General features: G+C 43.1%; 1 protein-coding gene across 1 annotated transcript in view; it reads left to right on the top strand.

Moving 5' to 3' along the window:
* MAST4 (microtubule associated serine/threonine kinase family member 4) overlaps nt 1-23,829 on the top strand; it is a 533,198-nt gene that overhangs the window by 6,187 nt on the left and 503,182 nt on the right.

Here is a 23,829-nt window from a genome sequence, read left to right as displayed (position 1 = left end):
TATGGAAGGACTATAACGTGGGGTGCAAACATGATAAACTGTAGAAAGAGCCTGTTAGAAAATTTCTCACAATGAGAAAGGTCCATAACAAGGTGGCCTGGCGTTGGAAATAAACGGAGCGCTGTGTATGTGTATGCACGCATGCACCTGTATGTCTTAGAAGACGTGATTATCCTTTTCAGATGGAAAAAACACCATGCCATTTTTAATCACGTTATCACAACCTGTACTGTTGTCTGGAAAGGTCTTGTGCTCCTCTCCTTCATCCCGTCAGGGCTAGCCGCCAGTTTTTCTCTGCTCTGCGGTCAGGGCCAGTAGTGCCTGAGGGGACAGACTGAGGACACTCGTTCAGCCACTTATGGGTTGTGTGACTTTGGGAAGGTTATTAACGCTGAGACTGTTTCCTCATCTGTAGAACGGGCATGACAGTGTTTATTGCAGCAGGTTGGCATGAGAATTAATGAAATGCTTTATGTAGAGTACCCAGCACGGTGGCTGGCACTCAGCACGCAATTCATAATGGCATTTGTTGTTATTACTGCGTATGGAAGAGCTAGTGTAGGCACAATATCCATGCCAGAGCCAGGAATGATCGGAAAGTAGAGGTCTCTTCTCTAATGCGTTATGCTTACCTGCGTGTTTGGTTGGCAGTCGTCACAGGCCCTTGCATTCGTGCGTAGGTAGGTAGGTAACATAGTTATCTCTTTTAATTTCATGGAGCATTTCTTATAATGTACTAATGGGGAAGCTTTATGGTGTCTGGTTCATTAACCCTTCTATTAAGGTGCTATCTCTCTGTTACTCATAGAACCTGCTCTTTGTGATTATTTATTAAATAATATCCTAAAAGACTCTATGCATGTGTAAATTACTAGCTGTGCCCAGGAATTTAGTAAGAAGGCAGCATGTCAGCGCTGTGGAGAGGCCGGTGACATGGCTGTGTGCTTAAGCATCACAGGTAATGATTTGGAGACTGATTTGATTAGCAGTGATTTGATTAGCAAGACAAATCAAACGATTTTCAGGAAGCCAGCTTTGGTTCACCTAAGCATGAGGGTCGGGTGAGACCAGCCAGGGGTTCTGGGGGCCACCCGAGCTGCTTCACAGAGAGGAAATCTGTCAGAAATGCAATAGTACTTTTAAAAGTGTGAGAATTCGTGCATGTAAATCACCTCCCAACCCCATTCTGTTTTTGTCCCTTTGGGGGAGTGTGGACATGTCAACCTTTAGGGCAAAAATAAAAATAATCTAGGAGTACTTATGCTGTAAGTCAAATGCTGGTGCAGGGGCTGCAGTTCGTTTCCCTCTCACCAGCCTGGTGCGCCGCTCTACAAGCCTGTTCACGTTGCTGTTTCTACAGCTTTGCGTTGTTCAGAGATTCTTGTTCTCTTATGTCTCCGATATTTTGTCTGAATTTTTTATCTGGTGCTGTTCTTTGGGGTTAAAGCATAACATAAGGCTCAGCAGAAGTCCCGTCCTCCAGCAGCTTCTGTGTACTTGTCTCTTCTCCTTGCTTTGCCTGTCTGCCTCAGCACACTCTCACCTTCTCCTTTAGTGGGAAGGATGGGAGCGAAAACCCTTCCCCTCGAAGGCGAAATGTGGTTCAGGACCGTGGTCAGCGGCACACATCCAGTAAAGTCACACTTCAGTGTATGGAGCCCGTGGGCAGGTTCTGGTGGACCCTCCCACCTCTCTCTCTCCCTCTCTCTCTCTTAAAGATTTTCTTTATTTATTCATGAGAGACACACAGAGAGAGGCAGAGACACAGGCAGAGGAAGAACCAGGTTTCCCGCGGGGAGGCTGATGCGGGACTTGGTCCCAGGACCCCGGGGTCACGCCCTGGGACGAAGGCAGATGCTCTACCAGAGGCACCCAGGTGTCCCCCTCTCACTTCATGTAGAGCATTCGCTGCTTATTTCATGATTTGAATTCATAACTGTCTCACATGCGTTTCTGTGGCAGCCTATGAATCTGTACCCCAAGCTTGTACTCTTTTGCCAGCCCATCAATTCCTCTCTTGGACACAGTCGATATAATTTTGATTATAGTACTTACTTCCACTGAACCTTTCAGCCCAAGTGGTTTGTACTACTGATATTGGGGGCTGGGGGGCATTAGGGATGTGGGTGGGGGAGTGGAAATACTTACAAATTGGCGTTCTTTTCTTAACTAATTTTATAGGCTATCATGTGGAAAATGAAAATTTAATTTTATTATTCTTGACTTTATAGTTTAGTGGTATTTGCAGTGGATGGCAAGCTCCACAGGTGCACCTAAATCGGTTTGGGCATTGGGATGTAGATTAATAAACTCACATCAGACGTGGGCCTTTTGGCCTCTGTCTTAGAACTTGGTCAGCTCCTTTTTTGATAAGCTAAGAAGGTAAGTATGTAGCTCTCTCCTGGCTGATGATTTTGTGCCTTTCTTTGTTTTAACAATAATACTATCATTTCTCTGGCTTCTGGTGTTAACATTTGTTTCTTAGGCATTTCTTCAGGCAGATATGAGTATACCTTTTGCAATGTAGGAAGGGCCTCAGTGCATCATCATCAGTGGAAGGGAAATAAAATTGGGTTAGAATTGGTTAAAATCTTATATCTTTGGGACTTCAATTACAGAAATTGCAAATTTAAAATAGCTTCTTAAGGGCAATCCTTGCTACCTAAACTACATCAAGGTGTTGAAATGCGATGCAGTGGTGAGGAAATCTATTCTGTGTATAAAGGTTAAAGGATTATTTTCACAAACGGGTTTTTAATGAATAAATCGTTTCTATTAAGAGGAGGGTGTCCAGCTCCTACACACGTAACATAAACTCAGTAAATCGGCTTGGTTACTCCCTGAGTTTTAGCTGGAGTGCCTAGTTGAAATCACCTGCAGCTTAATTGATATCCTTTGCAGCTCCTTTGAAGTCGTCATCACCTCAGGCTTGTTTTAAAAGGGCAGCTGTGAGGATGCTCCCTCAGGTGAAGCCCAGAGGAGGAGGGGTGGGTCCTTGCAGGCAGAGCAGCAGCCCCAGAGGCATGTTTGGAGAAGTTTGACTGAAGGAAAACCTCAGACTCCTCTTAGGTCAGTAGAGTATCTATCAGGAACACTCAAGAAGATGCTGTCCTTTCATTTTTGTGGCTCTCTTGTGACTAGTGAGTAGGAGTGCCAGGTTAAGTTAGTGCATCTTTAGGGTGTCCTGTGAGCATCAGAGAGCCACAGAGGAGAGGCAAATGGCTTGTCAGGTAAGGAATGACTCTCTTCTCTCTCCCTGTGTTTTCATGCTTCAACTTATGTATTTATTGTTTGGGATGCTCCTTCGGTAAATTATATTTAACGTGCCACGTAATTTCTTTGGGATTTCTTGGTGTTTTGTTCTGTGGATATTGACTAAGCCTACTGCTGGTTTATGGTTCGAGTGGTTCTAAGACCTTGTAAGACTAGTTTTCATCTGTGGTGGTGGGTGGTTTTTCTGCATGGTGCAGGTCCGCTATGTGAAGGAGAGAGAGATGGAAATTATAATTTGGAACTCTCTTAATTTTATGAAAAAGTCAACATCACTTTTATTTTCAGGAGTTGCACTTTGGAAATTAGAACATTTCCACCTGGAGCAAGCTGAGGGTAGCAGTTTTAAAATTAGGGAGTGAAGGCCAGCCGGGAGGAGTTACACTGGTAGAGAAGCAACTTGACAATTTGGCACTTTTTTTTTTCTTTCTTCCCCTTCTGAAGCGTGGCTGTTGGAATCTTAAAAAGAACATGACAAACCACGTTAGTTGAAAGATGGTAGTAAACCTTTAGTTGAATAGAATGTTTGGGGGAAAAGTCTTTTTTTTTGGTTACGGAATTGTATGATTCACTAAAAACTTAAAAGCTTTTTGTTCTCACTTTCTTGTTTTCCATCCCCCCACCCCCACCCCTAATGTCCTGGTGTGTGGGTTTCCTGCCTTATTATTCTGTGAAGAGGAACGAGGTGCTTTTTTTTTTTTTTTAACGATTTGACATCTTGTCATCCTTTAGGGCTCTCACTTTGGGCATCAATCATCTTCGAAAACTATTGAAGATGTAAAAGTCTGTAAGAGGAGGTAGGGAGTGAGGATAAAACTGCATGTACTGGGATCCCTGGGTGGCACAGCGGTTTAGCGCCTGCCTTTGGCCCAGGGTGCGATCCTGGAGGCCCAGGATCGAATCCCACGTCGGGCTCCCGGTGCATGGAGCCTGCTTCTCCCTCTGCCTGTGTCTCTGCCTCTCTCTCTGTGTGACTATCATAAATTAAAAAAAAAAAAAAAAGAGTCTGTTTCTTGGCTTGGCACTCTTTAAAAAAAAAAAACTGCATGTACTGTCCATGAAAGTAGTTTTTTTTTAACTTTAAAAGTTGAAGATAGCTCACTATGTTGTACACCTGAAACTAATGTAACATGTGCGCCAACTGTATCTCAAAAAGTTGAAGCAAGAGAAGCTCTTTTTCTGAGGGTTGTGCCCTATCCCTTTGTTCCTGGGCTATGCCAGACCTTGTATATGTTGTTAATATTGGCATAATGTTGGCGTAGCCTTCTCTGGTCCTTCCTTTGTTTTCTCATTCTCATTTTGTATGGTTGTTTTGTAGTCTGTGGAGTAATCAGTCTCTCTCCCCCACTACATAGTGAGCCCCTCTGAGTGGGAACAGTGTCCTCCTATCAACTCAAATCCCCACAACAGGAAGGATGTACAGTGGACACTAATATACTGCACAAAATTGCATTTTGGCATATTGTGTGTTAAGACCCCATTCTGAGGATTTTGCATGCATGTATTCATTAAACTTTTACCAAAGTCTTTGAAAATGTCATAACTGAGTTGGTCCATACTACTGTACTGAAGGTATAGCTATGGGATCTCTTTGACTCGGCTTTCCTTCACGTACCAGCCTCTTGATCCCAGCACAGAACTTTAGATGATGTGACGAGAATAAACGAATAATCATTAATGCAAAGACCACTTAGCAGATAAGCTCCTGTGCCTGTGGCATGAAGAGTTCGGTTTAAATGTCTGTTGGGAGAACTTAAGGTCAGAGCTAGGATTTAAAGCTATGATCCTAAGTTTTAGGTCATCATCTAATGGACTGTGTGAGTTTCTACAAATGAAAGTTTAAAACTGTAAACCACTTTTAATTTTCTGGTTGGCTTTGGGAAACAATTCAGCTAGAATTAATTTTTGGTGATTCATTGTAGTCATGCCTGTAGCAGTAAGCCGTCACTTGTCCCATGTTGAAAGAAATTAATTTCTGGTGGACTATTGATGCCCAGCCTTACAACATTAGCAGTGATACTGGGCTGTACTCCGTGGTGCTTAGGAAAATGCTGCTGTCAGTGGAAATGGGTTGCAGGAATTCTGGTAATTTTATGAGTAGTGGCTGAGTATTGGCGGAGGAGTTGCAAGGCCCGAATCTGTCTTGGCTTCTTGCGAGGTGGATTATAGCCTCTAAGATTTTCACATGTGGTGAAATAAGAGGTCCTTTTCAGTTCCATTTTTTTGTTTCCCTCTTACATACAGAAACATTGGAATTTTAAACTTGTCATCAGTATATAATTTGTTCTAGAACTATTCACCTTTTTCTTTTGACAAATTTGGTAGTCCGTTTTCTGATTTGTGGATAGGCACACATTCTTGAGAGGAATTCTCACAAAGACATTTACTCAGAGCTTCTTCCTTTCAGATTATGCTGACTTAAGCATATAGGAAAAAAAAAGTTTCATGTTGCATTTTTATTCATCTTTTAACATTTTTTGGTACATTTCTGTCAGTCATCAGAATAAATTGAGGGTACTCTCTCTCTTAACCCCCAATCCTTGCAGAGGAGTTTAACTCTGGATAGCAAGGTGGTTTTGTATTTCATTTGATGCTATAGTGTACTGTTGTGTGCATCAGAAGTGATTGTTCTAGGGGCATCTGGGTGGTTCTGTCAGTTAAGCATCTGACTCTTGATTCCTGATCCGGTCATGATCTCAGGTTTGTGGGATGGAGCCCTACTTAGTGCTCTGCGCTCAGCAGGGAATCTGCCCGGGATATTCTCTGTCTCCCTCTGCCCCTTCCCCCTGCTAGCACCCTATCGCTTTGTCTTTCTCAAATAAATATCAGAAAAAAACAATTGTTATAGGTGAAAATGATAAAGCATGGTTTTTTGGTGCTAGCTCCTGGAGACCCTAATTGCAGAATTGGATCTTTTCCTTTATTATTTTTATTTTTTATTTTTTGGATCTTTTCCTTTAAAAGCAGAATCTGCTTTTTATTTTACCCTGGGCTCCAGACAGAAAAGACTTGGGTTTTAAATTTTCATGCTGTGCAGAATTAATCTTCTTGGGCCATGTGTTATGTCACAAGAAGTCTATCATTGCCATGTCCTAGACCCACAATTTCTGATTTTAAAAAATTGTTTCATTTAAAAGATTTGTGTCTGCTTGACCAGGCAGCCAGGGCTCTCCTGTACTGTTCTTAGCTCCTAGCTACCCAGCCTTTGGAGTAGACTAAAGTTTATGAAGTTACCTCAGAATAAAGAGATTTTTTTAATCCAATGTGCTGGTTTGTATTTTATTTATTTTTTAAAAACAGAGGCTAATATCTCTAGCCTAAGTTGTTAGCCTTAGCGATCAGGGTTGTTTTATAAGTTTGTTTGGAAGTTCGTTGTTTGGAATTTGGGGTGTGAAGTCCCATGGAGAGGTAGTTTTAAGAGGTGATTGGGTTTCTAGATTTACCTACAAAAGCATGATTAGCCCACAGACTGAATGGGATACTGGGGAGCAAGCCTATAGTGTTGGGGGCAATATAGCAGCTTCTGGAGGTGGATGCTGGTGGCACAAGTAATCACTGGTGTTAATTTTCAGCATCTTCAGATGGGATGATGAGGGCCCTGCCCTGTGGGGTTTTCACCAGGATCCCCCAGTACGCGGGGTACAGGGAACTCTCATAACAGCCTCTGGTCTGGCCATGTGATAGCGACCTTCCTTTGTCTTAAGGATACCTTCCTGGATGTCCAAGACCCCTTCACCTGTGGGGGCAAATCATTTTAACCAGAAGCACTGCCCACTGGTGGTTTTCAGTTCATTTCTCATGGGGGAGACCTTGACCTATGAAGGTCAGGAATTTACAGTGGAAGATGGTTACTTCAGAAAGCCCATCAGAGTACCTTCTAAGTAAACCAAGCACTGTTAATAGAAATAATTAAAACTGGGGGACATTTGTCCAAAACATGTGTTCTTTCTACTTAAAATTTTGGTATAGAGCAAAGGATTTTCTAAATTTGCATGGTCTGACTCTCCCTCAGCAGCAGACGTTATTAAATTTTCCTTTGCTTTTTTTGTTTTAGTTCCAACAACCAGGTATATAGTTCCTATAGAGATGAGGTTTTATTATTTATTTATGTAAAGATTTGTTTTATTTGAGAAAGAGAGTGAGCACACATGCACAAGCAGAGTGGGAGGGGGTGGCAAAGGGAGAAGCAGAACCCCCACTGAGCAGGGAGCCCGATGCAGGACTCGATCTCGAGACTCTGGGATCCTGACCTGAGCCAAAGGCAGACACTTAACTGACTGAGCCACCCAGGTGCCCCTAGATGAGGTTTTAAATAATTGCCGCACACCCTCCTTCCATTGGGGAGCTTGCCCGTAAGTGCTTTCCGGGGTCTCTGTTTTCTGAACCCAATTATGCAGAGTTTGATAAAGGGTGGCTGCATCAGTCCAAGTAGTGGATGTTTTATTCGTAGTGTTGAGAGCTGCTTGCTTGCTTTCTCCCTCTCATCTGTCTGTGTAGCCTTCTCTCAGGAGAGAGTTAAAGCTAAGTTGTGGGATTAGTGCAGTCGGCTCTTGTAAAGAGGTGGTGAAGGCCCCATCAACGTCACTTATGGGTAACTAAGCTCCAGCAGTGGAGATGGCTCCATCAGAGCGCCTCTCTGTGTCCCTTGAGAGACTGTGGGTGGTAATTAAAGGGAAACAGAAACACCGATTGTAAATAAATAAAATAAAATAAAATAAAGTAAATAAAATAAATAAAATAAAATAAATAAAATAAATAAAATAAATAAAATAAAAACAGGCTTACCCAGGGATTTCATGATGGTAGGTATAATGTCCTGCTGAAAAATGTCAGGGGGTGCTCACTTTATACTCCAGAAAATCCTGTGATCACCTGGGCACTGTGTCGAATTATTCAGTTACTATTACCTGCAGTCGTCAGGAATTTATTTTGACACTTAAAGACATCTAAGGATGGAAATTTAATTATTGCTGCTGTTCTTTCTGTGGGCTTAGATGAAAAGTGGCAGATGACATAACACAATTACCATTATGTTTTTTTATTTTTCCATCTTTGACAGATTTGGTGGGCTCTTGCTGGGGGTGGGGTAGTTTGTGGGTAAAACAGTTGCTCATTTAGGATGTTCTTAGAAAACGAGGGCCTGTTACAGTGGTGCTTTATGGGGTGGGGTGCTCATTTTAAAATAAACTTGGGGGCTGGAGCTATCTCTCTGGTATTATGCAGGTACAGGGCTGGTGCCTCTCTCTCTCCTTCCGTTGCCTTTTTGGCTGATATTTTTGGAGGACAGAAGGGTAGGGAATACCAGAGGGCTGAATGTGTGGCTGCAGGATCCTGGGATGTCACAGTGTCTCCTTAGCATGTTGTTTTGATAATAGGTGCTGGCGAAGATGCCCTTAGTACCCAAGCTGCTGCCAGCCCTTCTTCCAGTGGGGTGGAGCTGGTGAGCAGCACACGTTTTCTCTTTGTCAGGTCAATAGGTGTTTATTGAATCCACTTCTTGGAAGGCCCTTGTAGGGGTTGGCAGGTGGGAGGGTAGGAAAGGGTATGCAAAAGGAAGTTTTTAAAAAACCTGGTCCTGGCTCAAGCAACACGTAGTTGGTTTAGGAGACAGCATGCCTGGAATGAACTAAGGGGCACCTAGGTGGCTCAGCGGTGGAGCATCTGCCTGTGGCTCAGGGCGTGACCCTGGGGTCCTGGGATCGAGTCCCACATCAGCCTCTATGCAGGAAGCTTGCTTCTCTCTCTAGGTCTCTGCCTCTCTCTCTCTGTGTCTCATGAATAAATAAAATCTTAGAATGAATTGACTTGAATGTGCACAGTGCACTATGAACCAGTGAAAATGTGGTTCCGACTGAAGGCGGGTGAGGGGAAGGAAGTACAGAACTTCCCTGATGGGATTTTCCTGAGAAAGGATTGTCCTGGTGCCTTGAAGGTGAAAGCATCAGAGGGGAGCGTGTTGTACCAGATGAAGTGATTTTTTATTTGCCCTAACAGATACATTCTCCAAGTATAGTTGCGGTCTTGGAAAAGCTTTTTTTTTTTTTTTTTTTTTTAAGATTTATTTATTCATGAGAGAGACACACACACACACACAGAGACAAAGACACAAGCAGGCTCCACACAGGGAGCCTGATGCGGGACTCGATCCCGGGTCTCCAGGATCACCCCCTGGGCCAAAGGCAGGCGCTAAACCGCTGAGCCACCCGGGGATCCCCCGAAAAAGTCTTTTATTTTTCTCTTCTAAAGTAATACCGAGAAAGAAGAGCGAGAAATCGGTAGGTTGTTTTTTCCATAGGTTTATGGTGAATTCTTTGAGCCTGTGTAATTTATTTATAGCTTCATAACTTTCTAATCAAGATTTTTTTTTTAAAGATTAATCCTACCCTGGATAATCAATGTTTACCACAAATACTGTGTTAGTCACTGTGTTAAGGAACTTTGTGTTTTTCTTTGTGAGGGCAGAGTTCAGGGAGAAAGTATGTTTGGTAAGAATTTACCAGGTAAGCCACTTTGGAGACTACCTCCTGAGGCTAGCACTGAACTTTCCTTGCTTTGAGATCCCTTTCGATTACTCATGACTTGAAATTTGCCAAGTTGAGAGCAATGATGATTTTGGCTCAGCTGGGATTTTAGACACTCCCTTAATCTCCCCCCCACCCCACCTCACCCCCCTTCTCCTGAAAGCACTCTTGCAACACTTGAAGGAGAAGCTGTTAACCTCTGGGTCTCTGGCAGGAATCCTGGCCTGTGTCAGAGTGGGGGCACCTGACCTAACTGAGGACCTGCCCTGTGGCCATGGGAGCTTTTTGAGAGCTTTTTGAGATCTCTGACCCACGTGGACTTGTTTTAAGGCTTCAGCATCCCTAGGCTAACTGGTTTTATGAGGCAGATCCTGTGGTTTTTTTTTTTTTTTTATAAGGTAATTTCTCTGGGCCTGTCAGGGTTGGGAAGTTCCCAGTGCTGGAGGCAGGGAGGGAGCTGAACCTCCCCAGGATAAAACCTACTCTCTATAAAACTCCTGGGACTCGGTGTCTCCTTCAGGATTCTGCAAGCATGGGAAGAAATTCCTTCTCCAAAGAGTGTGCGATTCTGGTCTCCTGGGGTGGGGATCACATGTGATGTGGTGGCTGCTTCCAGAAGCCACACGAAATTAGAAAGCAAGGCAGCAGAGGATACTGGAGAAAATGAGTGTACAGCACGGGTGGGGAAAACTTGCTGGAGGTGGTGTTACTTAAAATGTGCGAACCAAGGTGGAATGATGAGGGCGGTTGTGCTTTTATAAGGAACAGTAAGTTCCCGAATGAACCTCCTCTTACCTCTGTTCTCTCTTCCCTGGCCCAGCATATCTTAGCCTTTGCTCAACTCTGTGGAAAAACACCTAAGAAAACAGTCTTTGAGGACCCGGATGAGTGGCCTTCAAAGATCCTCTGTCCCAGTTATTTTTAGTTTAACCCCAATGTGTGCTCTGGATTTGTGAAATTCGTAATTACCGCTCTGCTATTAATTTTGACTCCTAAATCTATTGCCTTTTTATACCGACTGCTTGCAGACCCTGGGTTCATGCATGAAATGACAGAGTGGAAGCTATGTCTCCAGGATGGGGCTGTCCGGCCTGGACGGTCAAGGAGTTTAGGTCTCTATTGAAATGATATTTGGGGTCTCTGGGAGTCTTTGCATTTTGAGGAGGGTGATGATCCATCCCAGTCTTGGTTTTCAAATATCTTATGGGAAGTCTTCTGTATTACAGAACAGAAGCCCATTCAGGGACCCCTCAGTCTTGCCATTCTTTGGGGGAGCAAGTTCCTTCTTATTCTTTGAGCTGACAAATTTCTTTCGGACTGAAAAGGTGTGGTACCCTGTGTACTTCCCAGCATGAAGGTGCTGCTGAGACAGTGGCGTGGGGGGAGTAGGAACCTCAGTGTCCACACTGAGGGAGAGGCCCACGGAGCCTCCTGTTGGGACACGGTGGGGTGCTCCTGCTGCGGATTGTTTATCTGTAGCATCTTGTGCTTTGTTTGCTGTGGGGGCGCATGTTGCAAATGAAACATAAAGCGATTACACCAGCATTTGGCTCTGCTTTTATTCTTTGGTATCCCGGAGCTGGAACTGAGGTGTGGTGGTAATTTCTTGCTTTGCAGTTACTTGCCTGGTGGAAAACATGAGGTACTTTGAAGTAGAGTTTCTGCTCAGTCTCTCTCCCAAAGTCTAAATCTATAGAATGGAGAATGTTGACCTACTTCTTAAGTGGAATAGAGAATGTTGACATCCCTCTTGGGGTGGAGGGTGGTTTCCCTTTGAGAGCGGGGAGCACAAAACAGATTTCCTTGGATGGGAAGGGAGCAAGGTTGGATCCTTGATTATCTCGCTGGCAGCACTGGCCAGGGAGGAGCTCACTGGCCTGGGGAGGCTGGATTTTAGATGTCGGGCTTCCTGCCTTGCCAGGATGCTGGTGCCACCTAAGAGACATGGAACTATAAATGTGTTGGATTTCAGGGCCCTCGGGGTCTAGTTGGCAACGAGGATTCAGTAGTAAGCATAATAGGCTTCTCTTTGTGTGACTTCCTAGGAATGGCTTTGAGAGATCAGTTTTTCGCCTTGGGCCTTGGACTCAGAATTAATTTGATTTCAAGAGGAGACTTTTTTTTTTTTTTTTTTTTGGTGCATTTGACTTGGTGAATTAAGGTTTCCTACCTGCTGTACCCACAAGCAAAACTTGGGTTCCTGAAGGTGCTGTAGCCCTATAAACTTAAAATCTTGGCCCTGCCATTTGTATAATTTGACTAAAGATTATAGTATGACAATCTGGACAAATAAGGTTCATAGAGCTTTTTGTTTTATTTTTGCTCAAAGGCCTTGTGCTCCCTTCCATTCCTCCTCTTTGCCCACCCCCAGTGAGTTGGTGGCTTCTTACGTTGGTCATCACCCGCAGGTCTGTTAATGCACTGAGCTCGTTGTGTTGTCATGTCTTCTGCTGTCACTAGACCGCGAGCTACATGAGAGCAGAGACCCTGTCTTGTTTATCTTCATACTCAGAACAGCTGTGTCCCAGAATGTAGTAAGTCCTTGAGTAAATAAATGCATGGAAGTAAGTTGATTCTGTAGCTCAAGAGAAGCTGAAGCTCTGAAATGAATGGCCGCACTGAGAGACTTGTACTAGCCAAACTCAAAGCCGGAGAGTTGCCTTGAAAATCATGGGCATTGTAGTGTTTGAATCGCTCATTTATTCTGTCCTCATGGGAAGGTGAACAATTCAGACTGGAATTCAAAGAAGAGTTGATTAAAATAACAATTTTTTAAAAAGTTTTAAGTGTTGTATGTTCAAATTTGATATCCGGATTCATTTCTAGAAGCCTGGCACTGCTGTCTGTCCAGTTGTCACGAATTAGGCAGCCTTGCTTGGAACGAGACCAGTTGAGCCTGGCTGAACACTTGAGTCCCTTGATTGGGGAACTCCTGGTTTTTTCCCCGTGGAATTCCTGAGAGGGCTGGTCTAAGAGAGGGTGAAGCCCAAGCCCTCCTTGGAGGTGAAGCACTCTGTTCCTGCAGACACACATTTTGAGAGGCCCTGGGGAAGCCAGGGTCTTGCTTTCTTAAGCTCCTAAGATGAGTCCCTGACAGGACCTTCTCTGTATTTGGGTGTGGGCGCTGTGTCTCCATCCTCTGAAAGGGCAAACATTTTTAAATATTTGTAAAAGCAAATTCAGGAAAGAAGACCGAGACTTCCTCGGGTAAATAGTTGGTGTAAGTACTGCTCCTTTCTTTCCTTTTACTAATTAATTTCCTTGACAGCTTGGCTGGCGGCTCTTATCCACAATTGGTTGCTGAATTGCAGTGCTCAATTATGTGTGTAATAACACGCTATAAAAACATATAAAGCCAGGAAAAAAAAATGGTTTCGACCAGAGAGGCTGAGCCTTGGAAGTAGACACCTTGCACGTCCACATCTGGACTGAAAGGAGAACTTCAGATCTGACATTAAGGATTTAATTGACTGAATTTCTTCCTAAAGGTGAAAGGAAACATTAAATTTGAGAATGAGGAACTTCAGTTACCTGGAGACCTAACCAGAAGCAGTAGCCCATTAAAATGTTTGGGATTTCTGATGGTGTTAATTTGAAATGGTGTTCCATGGCTATCTCGATGTTGCTCATGCATTTCAGCCTAGGCCTTCCTCGAGGCCTACTGTGTGCTGAGCACTGCAGTGGTGTTTTGCATACATAACTTCCTAAAGTTCTACCTTCAACCTTACAAGGAAGGTAGGGGTACCTCCGTCTCACGGTTACGGCAAGTGAAGCTCCCAGCTCCCCGGAATAACTGCTCACAGTTTATCTCCTACCAGAACTAGTGTTCTTTCCCACCGGGGGTCAGTGAAAGCAGAGTAGAGCTAATTTTTTTCTTAAGTTGTGCATAAACAGATTGACTTATCTTGACAGTTATTTAAGAAAATGTTAAAAAAAAAAAAAAGTGGAATTGCAGAGCCCTTCCTGAATTCCTGGCTCTGAAAAGTGTGAAGTAAAAGGAACCCTGTGTTGGTTTTAAGCCACTAAGTTTGTAGATAAAATGGAGCACAAAAAAATGGAGCTCAGATGCCTTGATTCTTTCTCTTTCCCTTGCTCGGGAGGTTCAAACTCTCACCGTAACGTGTCCTCTCCCCACACGGTTCTTAGAACCTTCAGGGGAGTGTATGACATAAGCACAAATGTGGAAGGGCCATTTACCAATAACAAGAAATAAAACAGCAAACTTACAGAGGGAGAAAGACAGTGTTTGAGACCTCCAGGAGCACAATAAGCAAAACAGGTAGCCTGTCTTGCTGGCATTTGTGGTTACATAGGAAAGTTGGTGCTCTGGCAGCGTTTTTGGTTTCTGCTTTGATCACATTTGATTGTCCTTTGCAGCTTTAACATGTCTGGGAGATCCTGACTCCTTGGGCCTCTGGCTCTTTTTTTTTTTTTTTCTTCAAGATTTTATTTATTTATTCATGAGAGACCCAGAGAGAGGCAGAGGAGCAGGCTCCCTGCAGGGAGCCTGATGGGGGATTTGATTCTGGGACCCCAGGATCACGCCCCGAGCCGAAGGCAGACACTCAACCACTGAGCCACCCAGGTGCCCGGGCCTCTGGCTCTTAAAGGCTGCCAGGTGGTTCTGTGAGTGGCCAGGGGTGGGATGTAGAAGCATTGGCTTCACTGCCTTGGAGAAAGCTGATGTTTGCTGCCCAGTGGTATTTAACTGGACCCTTTGCGAGCAGGAGCTGTGCTAGATCTACTTCGTGTGGATCATCCTTTTCGTCCTCACTGTAAGTCATGAGGTCCAGGACAGCAGCCTCGTTCTACAGCTGAGGAAGCAGGGGTTACAGAGAGCTCAAGTGGTTGGTACTGGTCTTCTGGTTAGTGACTGGCATGATTTTCACTCCTCTGTTGCTGTTCGACTAACTTGTGGTACACGGATTTTTTACTGAACCTTCCTCTTTGATCCAAGGCCTTGGCATAATGGGTACTGACCTGTGCCTTGAGAATAACTGGATTTTGCATACTTGGCACCCCTTTTTGCATTGCTTATGAATATTTTGTAACTTGAAGGTTCGAGGTTGTGTGTGCGCGCACGTGCGCTTGAATGTGTAATTCCTTGCAAAGTCATGTCCTCGCTACAACCTAATTTTTGAACCAACGTGAATGTCTCTGTTTATAGAAATAAACGCTTTTCTCCCCACTGAGAGACAATAGGAACACTGCTTTAAAAGATCTCCAGTTAACTGGATGTGACTTCAGATGTTTACCCTGTTAATTGTTGAGTGGATCCTCAAATAGCAAGGCAGCCGTTAACATGTGTGATGCCCATTGAATTGATGGTGCTCTTCATTTCCTTTGGTAGTGTGCGAATTGCTGGTGAACAGCTAACGAAGAGGATTTTTTTGACTTAATTTTGCCGAAAGGATGATTATTTTCAGAATGTGAGGAGAGAGGAGCTAGAGAAGGAAGCCTTACCTGTCTGCCTTTCTAGGACATCAGTGCCTTCTTCTGGTCTTCTAAGCCAGCAAGAGGATGTGGTGCAACCACAGTACCCTTGACAAATGCAACGTTCCCTTCTTGGCAGTGCTCTGAGGGCTATCCTGTCACCCCAAGGCAGGCTTGTGACCCATGTGTTGGGGTGGTAGAGATCATGCAAATAGTGGCAAGAAATCCACCGAGGAAGAGAGTAATAATAACATTTGTATGTTTTTGTTGTCATTTGTTAGTTGATTTGATCCTCAAACAGAAGTGTGACTGTTGGGCGAGAGTAACCTTTATAGGAATAACTGTAGTAGAAGGTTTTGCACTTGGGACTTGATGGGGTTCTTCTTTCTGAGCCTTGAGTCCCTCCTGGTGACAGGGGCTCACTGGATTCTGAATTAAGGCCGTGCCACCTGCACAGCAGGGACTTGGCGAGCAGAGCCCCGGGGCGTATGTATGTCACTTCCTTGGAGCTGTTCTGTCTTATCAACCTTTTGTTAGCAATATTTTTCCTCCCTGAAAACTCATAAAAATTCATGTTGTAATATCAGTGCCTGCCGGATTCTGTAGAATTTTGTTGAGCTGCTTATATGCTTCTCTCCTAATAGACACGTTCTGTTCATAAACAGGGATACAGATGTGTGCTTGTGAATCTATATAGGAGGCTCATATATATGCCCAAGTAGGTTTGCTGAAGGAAATAAACTTATTTCCCCCCACTGGTTCAGTGTGACTAAGATAATTCTATGCATATTCTCAGAAGATTCCATTCTGGTGAGTATTTTAAATTTCATTAACCTTGTATACATTTTACCAGGGAACTTTCGGCATATCTGTTTATTGCACAAGCAAGCCAAAGCATCACTAGGGTATCCGGAGAGAAATAAAATGAACGTATTTAATTTATTTCATGAGAAGTATTTTTATTGAGATCACCTTTTATGTTAGAAAAGATTTGTAGGGATCCCTGGGTGGCGCAGCGGTTTGGTGCCTGCCTTTGGCCCAGGGTGCGATCCTGGAGCCGTGGGATCGAGTCCCACATCGGGCTCCCGGTGCATGGAGCCTGCTTCTCCCTGTGCCTGTGTCTCTGCCTCTCTCTCTCTCTCTCTCTCTCTCTCTCTCTCTCTCTCTCGCTATCATAAATAAATAAATTAAAAAAAAAGAAAAGATTTGTAAATTCTTAGCAAGACAATGTACGTACTTGTGCCCTTAAAAAAAAAAAAAGGTGTGATGTTAGCCTAACACATTAGACCAGAATTTCAGTATTTTAAATATAGGTCTTAAATTGCAGGAAACTTTAGGTTCCTAGTGCTTTCTAGAATGAGGAGAGGGGCAATATGTAAAATGTTCCCCTGTAATTTTAGCACGCCATTACTGAAATCGTTTGTAGGGAAAATCCAATCCCATTAAGCTTTACAACGGAAGATGAAATCTTGGTGGAGTATCAAGTGGATAGCGTGTCCTTTTCTCTAGCATTTTTATTATGAAGTGATTATATTGGATATGTATATTTGTGAAGGGGAAAATAAGTGGACCTCTACAGCACTAATTTTCTTCTACCTTAAAACTAACTACATCTTTACAGCTTAGTACAATCTAAAGGTTCATAGGACTTAACCTTTATTATGGATAATGAAGTTATGCTATGAAATTAGAAATGGGCAGATCAGTCTGTAATACTTGATGTTATAGCAGGCAACCCTAACTGATGACCTTTGGAAAAAACAGAAAAACGTATGTAACATTTCTGGCAACACAGAACTTAAATCTGTGGGCAATACTTTCTTTTAGGAAATGTTAATTATCTATAAATGTAACTTAACATTTCTATGAATTTGATGAGAAAATATTGTTAGTACTTATTTCTCGAATCCTTTCTTCCTGCCTCTTTGTCCATTCTTTACTCCTACCTCATAGGAGGACAATTGTGTTTTTATGGGTCCTGGTTCCCCCTCCCCCCCCCTTCTGTCTTATCAGAAGTGATAACTCATTTTGTTAGAATGGTAGTGATCTCAAAAGTAGAGGATTAGGACTCCACTTGGGGTTTAATCAGCCTGAGCAGGTGCATTCTAAGTAAGAGAGATACTGTTTTTAATGCAAATGTCCCCCCTTATTCAGAAGAAGGGAGACATGGATAGGAATTGACACAGCAGTTAAGTAGGAATTGTTTCTAAATAGATTGTTGTTTTTTTTTTCTTCTGAATTCTCTGAGCACCAGGCACAGTCTTGCTAATAAATGGAAGTGAAATATAAAGAAGAGAAGTTGAAGGTGATGGTCTTAATTTTTTGCTCTGAGGAATCACAAATGCTTAAGAAAAATGAAGTCAGAGGCTTACATAAATAAAAGGATCCTAAGTGGTCTGGTATTCATTTTAGAATGGAATTGGATTTGGGACCCTGGATAAGAGGGGATGGTTATATGAAAGTGCCCAAAGCCTTTCTGGAAGGCAGCTTAACTGAAACGGGCTGAGCCTATACAGTGAGGGTCCTGAATTTTTCCTATTCTTTTGTCCCGATGTGTGCTGCTATGTGAGAACGGACACACTTTTTTGAATAGTGCTGAAGAACAGGAGCATGCAGAGTAATCCATGGCTCTCTGTTAGGTGAATATAATGTTGGGTTAGTTAACTTTGAACTTTAGAGAGACAGCATTTTTTGACAGAAATGGTCTTAGCCATACTCTACTTTTTAGATGGTGGTTACAGGAGTGTCAGTCATTATTACACCGTACTTTGATGTTTCAGATATCTTCTGTGCATTTCGAAAACCAAGTTAGAGACCAGTCACGAGTGTGTCCTTCTAAAATTAGCTGTATCAATTCATTACTCATTCCTTTCCCATCTACTTAAAAAAAAAAATCTTGAGAACCTACTATGCTCCAGGCAGTGGTAGTGGCCCTGGAAATACAGTGATAAACTAAATAGGTAAAAGTCCGTGGTCTCTTGCATAGAGGGAGACCAACACTATATGAAACAAGTGTTCAAGGGGGCATCTGCAAACTTTTGTCTGTAAGGGGCCAGACAGTAACTCTTCTAGGCCATGTCGGCCAGGTGATTGCTGTCACAACCGCTTGACTGCCATGATAGTGTGAAAGCCGCTGTAAGTTATACATAGGTGAAGGGTCTGTCTGTGTTCTGACAAACGGGAATTTACAGAATCAGACAGTGGGCTAGATTGGGCCCCTAGTCTGTAGCTTGCAGACCCCTGCTAGAATGTGATGCCTTAAGGAGAAAGGAAAATGAAAGGGAATCTAGGGGTGTTGGGATATGGGGGCAAGCGATGTTGGAGTTTGAGGGGTGATCAGGGAAGTCTTGGCTGAAGTTACTTGAGTAAAGAATAAGATGATATGTTCAGCCCTGTGTATATATATCTGGGGCTGTATGTGTGGGCAGAAGGATGGTCTGTACAGAGGAAACCACTGGTACAAAGGTCCTGGGTAGAACATACTTGGAGATTTTGAGAAGTAGTAAGAGGGCCAGGGTGTTAGTAGTACAGTGAGTGAGTGATAGAGACACTGGAGATGAGATCAGAGGCAGAGGCTGGGGATGAAAGACAAGGCCCCATCACGATACCTGGTAAAGCCTTTACAACTTAAAAACAATTTTTGTATTTGTCACTTGGGTAGTCACTGAAGGGTTTTGAGAAGAGGGAATGGTGCAATTTAATTTTTAATAGGATCACTGGTTTCATGGTGGGCAGTAGGCTGTTGAGGAGATGGAACTGAAACCTGGTGGATCCGTGAAGAGGTTATTGAGGTAATCCAGGTAGAGATGGTGGTGCTTAGACTAGACTCCTGTTGGTGGAGGTGGTGAGAAAGAAGCAAATGGTGAAAGTGCATTGACCCATGGACTCGACAGGATTTGCTTGTACACTGGAAGTGACATATGAGAGCTAGAGGAGAGGAAGATGACCCCATCATTTTTGACCAGGTAAATTGGAAGAGTGGGGTGCCATTTACTGAGTTGGAAGGATGGTAGAAAGACAACCAACAGGACAGCCAGCCTGAGTGTTTGCATTCTACCTGCATGGAGTCCCTGGCCTGATACGGAATGTAGCTGGAGGGTCAAGCCTAAGCACAGTTGTGTCATCTCGAAGCTATGTGTGTGCCCTGGTGGCCAGCATTGTCCATTTAACAGGGATGCATTCTGTGGCTTTCCATGGTGGGGTTTGTTCACATTTTCCAGTTTGTTGATGCTGCTGTGAATCTCGAAGAGCCTTGAACTTCTAAGGGGCAGGTAAAGATCCACATACAAATTCTTTGAGTAATTTTTTTTTAATCCTTAAAAGTTATTAGAAGAAATGCTAATGCCCAGTGGATCATCATCATGCAAACCTTCCTCAACAGGAGATGTGCGGGCTGGCATCTGGTGTCTGATATCTTGGTGGATTTTTATAAAAGAGTCACGGATTCCACGTAATATTGATGGTTCTCGCTGTGCTGCTTGGATAGAGTGCAATACTCGCCTGTTCCAGTGTTAGTGTGCATATAAATAACATGTAAAATTCAGTGCCAATAAGCAATTGAGGAGAGTCATGCCTGCTTAGAGTCTCCTGTAAATCGTCTGCTGAAACATCTGCAGATTGTTTCATGAGTGCATTGCTGAATTTATAACCATTAAAGGGCAATAATGATTTGAAGACTGTAAGTGGTGGTTCTTATTTCTAATAAGACAGATGCTTTGGTCTTTATCTTATTAGGGAAATAGATGTCAACTGTGCCTAAAATGCTCTGCAATGTAGTACAGAGGGTACTATGTCCTTTCCAGGGGTGGGGTTGAGATTCCTATTAGACATGTAAGTGGCAGTAGGAAGAGGTAGTTAGATGAATGATGCTGGGGGTGGGGAAAGACATCTGGCTAGGGAAAGACATTTGGGGAGTCATTCATGATACATAAGGTTCTAGAATCAATAGGATCCCTCGGGGAGTTAGCCTAGGAGAGAACCAAATCCTGGGGTACTTTGGAACTTACATGATGAGGATGAGTATGAGATGAGGAGCAAATAGTAAAGAAGCCCAAGAAGGCATTGCTAGAAGGGAGAGATTGAAGAAGAAACCATTGGTGTCTTGGAAACCAAGTGAAGATGGTGTTTTGAGTAGGAGAAGGTCATCAGGCACATCCAGTGATGCTGAAAGGTTGAGGAAGGTAAGACTTTGAGCCTTCACCAGGATGGAAGTCACTGATGACCGTCAGAAGAGCAGGATGGGTAGACTGGTATGTTCATCAGTTTTTAGATTGGCCACAAATAATTCAACTATGCATAAACGGTTTAGGGAACTGTGACCTATATTAACAATTACCATTTTTCTTTCAACCATATATCATCATAATTTTAGTATTAGTTAAGGCAAAACAACTTTGTAGAGAAAAACGCAGTGCTTATTGACTAACAAAGCTGAGGTAAGAAGATTTAAAGCTGCTTACGAGAAGAATGGTCTTTGCCCATTGAGCCATGTGACTTTGGGGTCCCATAGTCACTACGGTGTCAGTGATTCATGCCAGGCTTTTTCAGATTTGCTGAAAATTTGGACAGATTTCTAAAAACTCTTCAGCTTCCCTTGGACATAGGGCTATCTGTGCATCTCTTCTTTTTTTAAATGTATATCATAGAGCTATCTGAAACGGGATTTGTGACAGTAGATCAAAGGGGCAGTTGTGCATCTGTTGAGTTAAAAATCATGTGTTGATTATGTACAATTATGTCATAACATGATAAGGTTGGATTTCTTCCTGTAGCTCTTCGGGGGAATTTTTACATGTGCTTAGATGCTTAAGTTAATAGATCAGGGAATTGGAGCAAAGGACAAATTAAAGGTAGCAGGAAAAAACACTAAAAGTCACGGAGTGGTTAGTACACAAGAATGTATGACAACAGGTCTGTGTAGTTGCTAGAAGAGGGCTGAAACTTGATTTTGGACGTGATAGTGTTCCAGCAGTCTAGGCCAAGAAAGGGACATGATCGATCTGCCATTCAGTGTTCTAAAGGCGAAAACAGACCAGTTACTCAGGCAAAGTGGAGTTTTTCTAGGTATTGAGGTCTGAAACATTTTCCCCTAGCAGGAGCAACCTTGAATGATGAGTGTATCATGTCCTCAACAATGTCCCTACAATGTATATTCTGGTTACCTAAAATTGCATCTCACATAGAGGGAGAATGTGAAATGCAGGCTTACATTAGGGGCCCAAACAATGCTGCTGTGGATAGAGAAAACCTGCATAGTGGCATTCAGTGTTGTTCCTTTAAGTCATCTCTGTGTGTTTTGACAGTTGAGTGAGTGGAGCACAAACTGAGGATTTCTTCTAGAAATTAAGAAGCCTACTGGGGCTGTGTGTTTGCATGGATAACCACCAACATGGGGGCGGGGGGGAGTGATGCAAGAGAGGCCTGTACTTCTTACTGGAATCTCTTTCGATAAAAACATAGTTGGCACACAAACACTGGCTCTCCCTTCCCCCAGATTCCTTTGGGAGGCCAGTTGAAATTCTGATTTTTGACACTGTTTGGTACAAATTCAGAGGTGAAAGTAGGAGGGAAAAACCTCTCCAGCAGGGTCCTGCATCTGATACCTGTGTGCCCAGCTCTATGATGAGGCTGGCAGAGATCAGACTCCCAGAGCCACCTGTGGATCGGCCTTTCCAGCTGTAATCCTTTCTCTCTGCAGTCCCAGCTGTCTTAATCCCTTCAAGTTTTACCAAATTACTTAGAACATTTCATATTTAATATTACAAACCATTTCCACCTGGGCCTGTTCATATCCCCATTTATTTCTGGGAAAGAATTTCAAATAAAGCTTCAGGTGGTTTTTACAGTGGTTGCAGCACCTGCTCTCTGCCCGTCTGACATTCGTTGCTTTGGGCGTAGCTCAGTATTCTGTGCGGCACTAGATATCAGGCCACTGAGAATTGTCTGGTGTTTTGTCCCCAGCTCCTGGGGGTGGGTGCAAGAACAACCAGGAATGTGTGGATACAGGTGAAAACAACTTAATAAAAACCTAGTGCTGACTGGTTACAATCAACCAGAAAGGTGTTTGAGTCTTTGATACTTATGTTTGAATAGGAGCATATTTTTATTTTATTTTATTTTTTAAGGATAGGAGCATATTTTTATTTTGTAACACTTGAATTAATTATTGACTTACAAGTAACATGAGTGGAATGGTGAGCTTTCTCAGAATGGAGTGGAGGATTGAACGTCCATTTTTAACTCTAGGTATGCTCTTCATTGATGAGAAAGGACAGTTGAAGGATGGTAGTGCTTATCCTTGGCTGTCATTTGAGTTTTGAGGGAGGAAAAAATTCCCCAGTCACACCCCAGACCAGTTAAATCCTTTCCTCGGGGATAGATCCTGGGTATGGCTTAAGTCCCCAGAGGATTCTCAAGTGCAGCCAGTTTTGAGGACTGCTCCAGGTTGTTGCCAACTTTGGCCATTAGTACGTAGTGATACTGAACCACAACTGGTTGTAAAGAGGCGATGGACCCTCAGAAAGGCCTTTTGCCCCCCCCCCCATCATTATCCTGCTAAATCTGCATCCTGATTCTGTGAATGTGCTGAGGAAGAAACACCTGTACACATTCCTTGAATAACAGTAATGGGGATTTTGTTATTTTGGCAGTTTGGGTGGGACCTGTTTATCCCTGTTCTATCTTGAAGAAGAGACTTTGATACACTATCAACATGACCAAAGTTGTGAGGGAAGTTTAATACAGGTGACAAAACAAATGTATAAGCACTTCAGAGGGTATCTTGAAATTCAGACCAAATATTGAGTTATTTTGTGTATTTAAATCATTTTCTCTAAAGACTCTTGAAAATTCCACCTGGCAATCCTCATCAACCAGTTTCTGTCCCAGTGTATATATATAAAACTAGGGCTTCTGGGGCTGTTGAGGATTATTTTAGCATCTCTTTTCTCATATAGCTCCATTTACCTCTAGAGAACATCAGAAGTTAAAGAAAAAACTGGTTCCAGAGAGAAATCTCTCTAAATCTCTACTTCTTTTTAGATTGCTTAGGCTGGTTAAATTATTTAGTCCTGACTCAGAGCTAGCATTACAGACAGTGGTAACCGTGTTGGGCCTTCAGGGTGCTGCCTTCAGGAGTAAGTGAGAAGGTGTGCAGGGCCTTTATCCTCTTTCTTAGTATGCAGACTGCTCGGCGGCTTTGCTTTTCTATATTTGCATAGCATTTCTACAGTAGCTCCCCCCCCCCTTAAATTTGTAGCTTTTAATCTGCCACAGACCTGCAAACCGAAGGATCAAGTTAGATTTGTGGGTCAAACCTAATAGGTAAGGACCTAAGGACCTTTCTAAAGAACAAAATCTGGGAATGGCATTGCATGGACGTAACTGACTTGTTTAATTCTGATTTCTGCCCCCCCCCCCGGCTCTGTTCTAGAAAGCTGACTTGGGGTAATTTCCAAATTGGGTGGGGCTGAGTTTTACTATATGTAAAGCATTGAAGTGGAGCCTTCAGAACATTGTGGAATTGGGACTTGCCATGTCTTACATACACTTGCATCTAGAAGTCTGAATCTGCTCTCTGAGTATGCAGTCTTGCTGAGGAGATGAT

The sequence above is a fragment of the Nyctereutes procyonoides genome, unplaced genomic scaffold (genome assembly GCF_905146905.1).
Source record: "Nyctereutes procyonoides isolate TBG_1078 unplaced genomic scaffold, NYPRO_anot_genome, whole genome shotgun sequence".
Taxonomy (NCBI): domain Eukaryota; kingdom Metazoa; phylum Chordata; class Mammalia; order Carnivora; family Canidae; genus Nyctereutes; species Nyctereutes procyonoides.
This window is presented reverse-complemented; position numbering and strand designations above follow the sequence as displayed.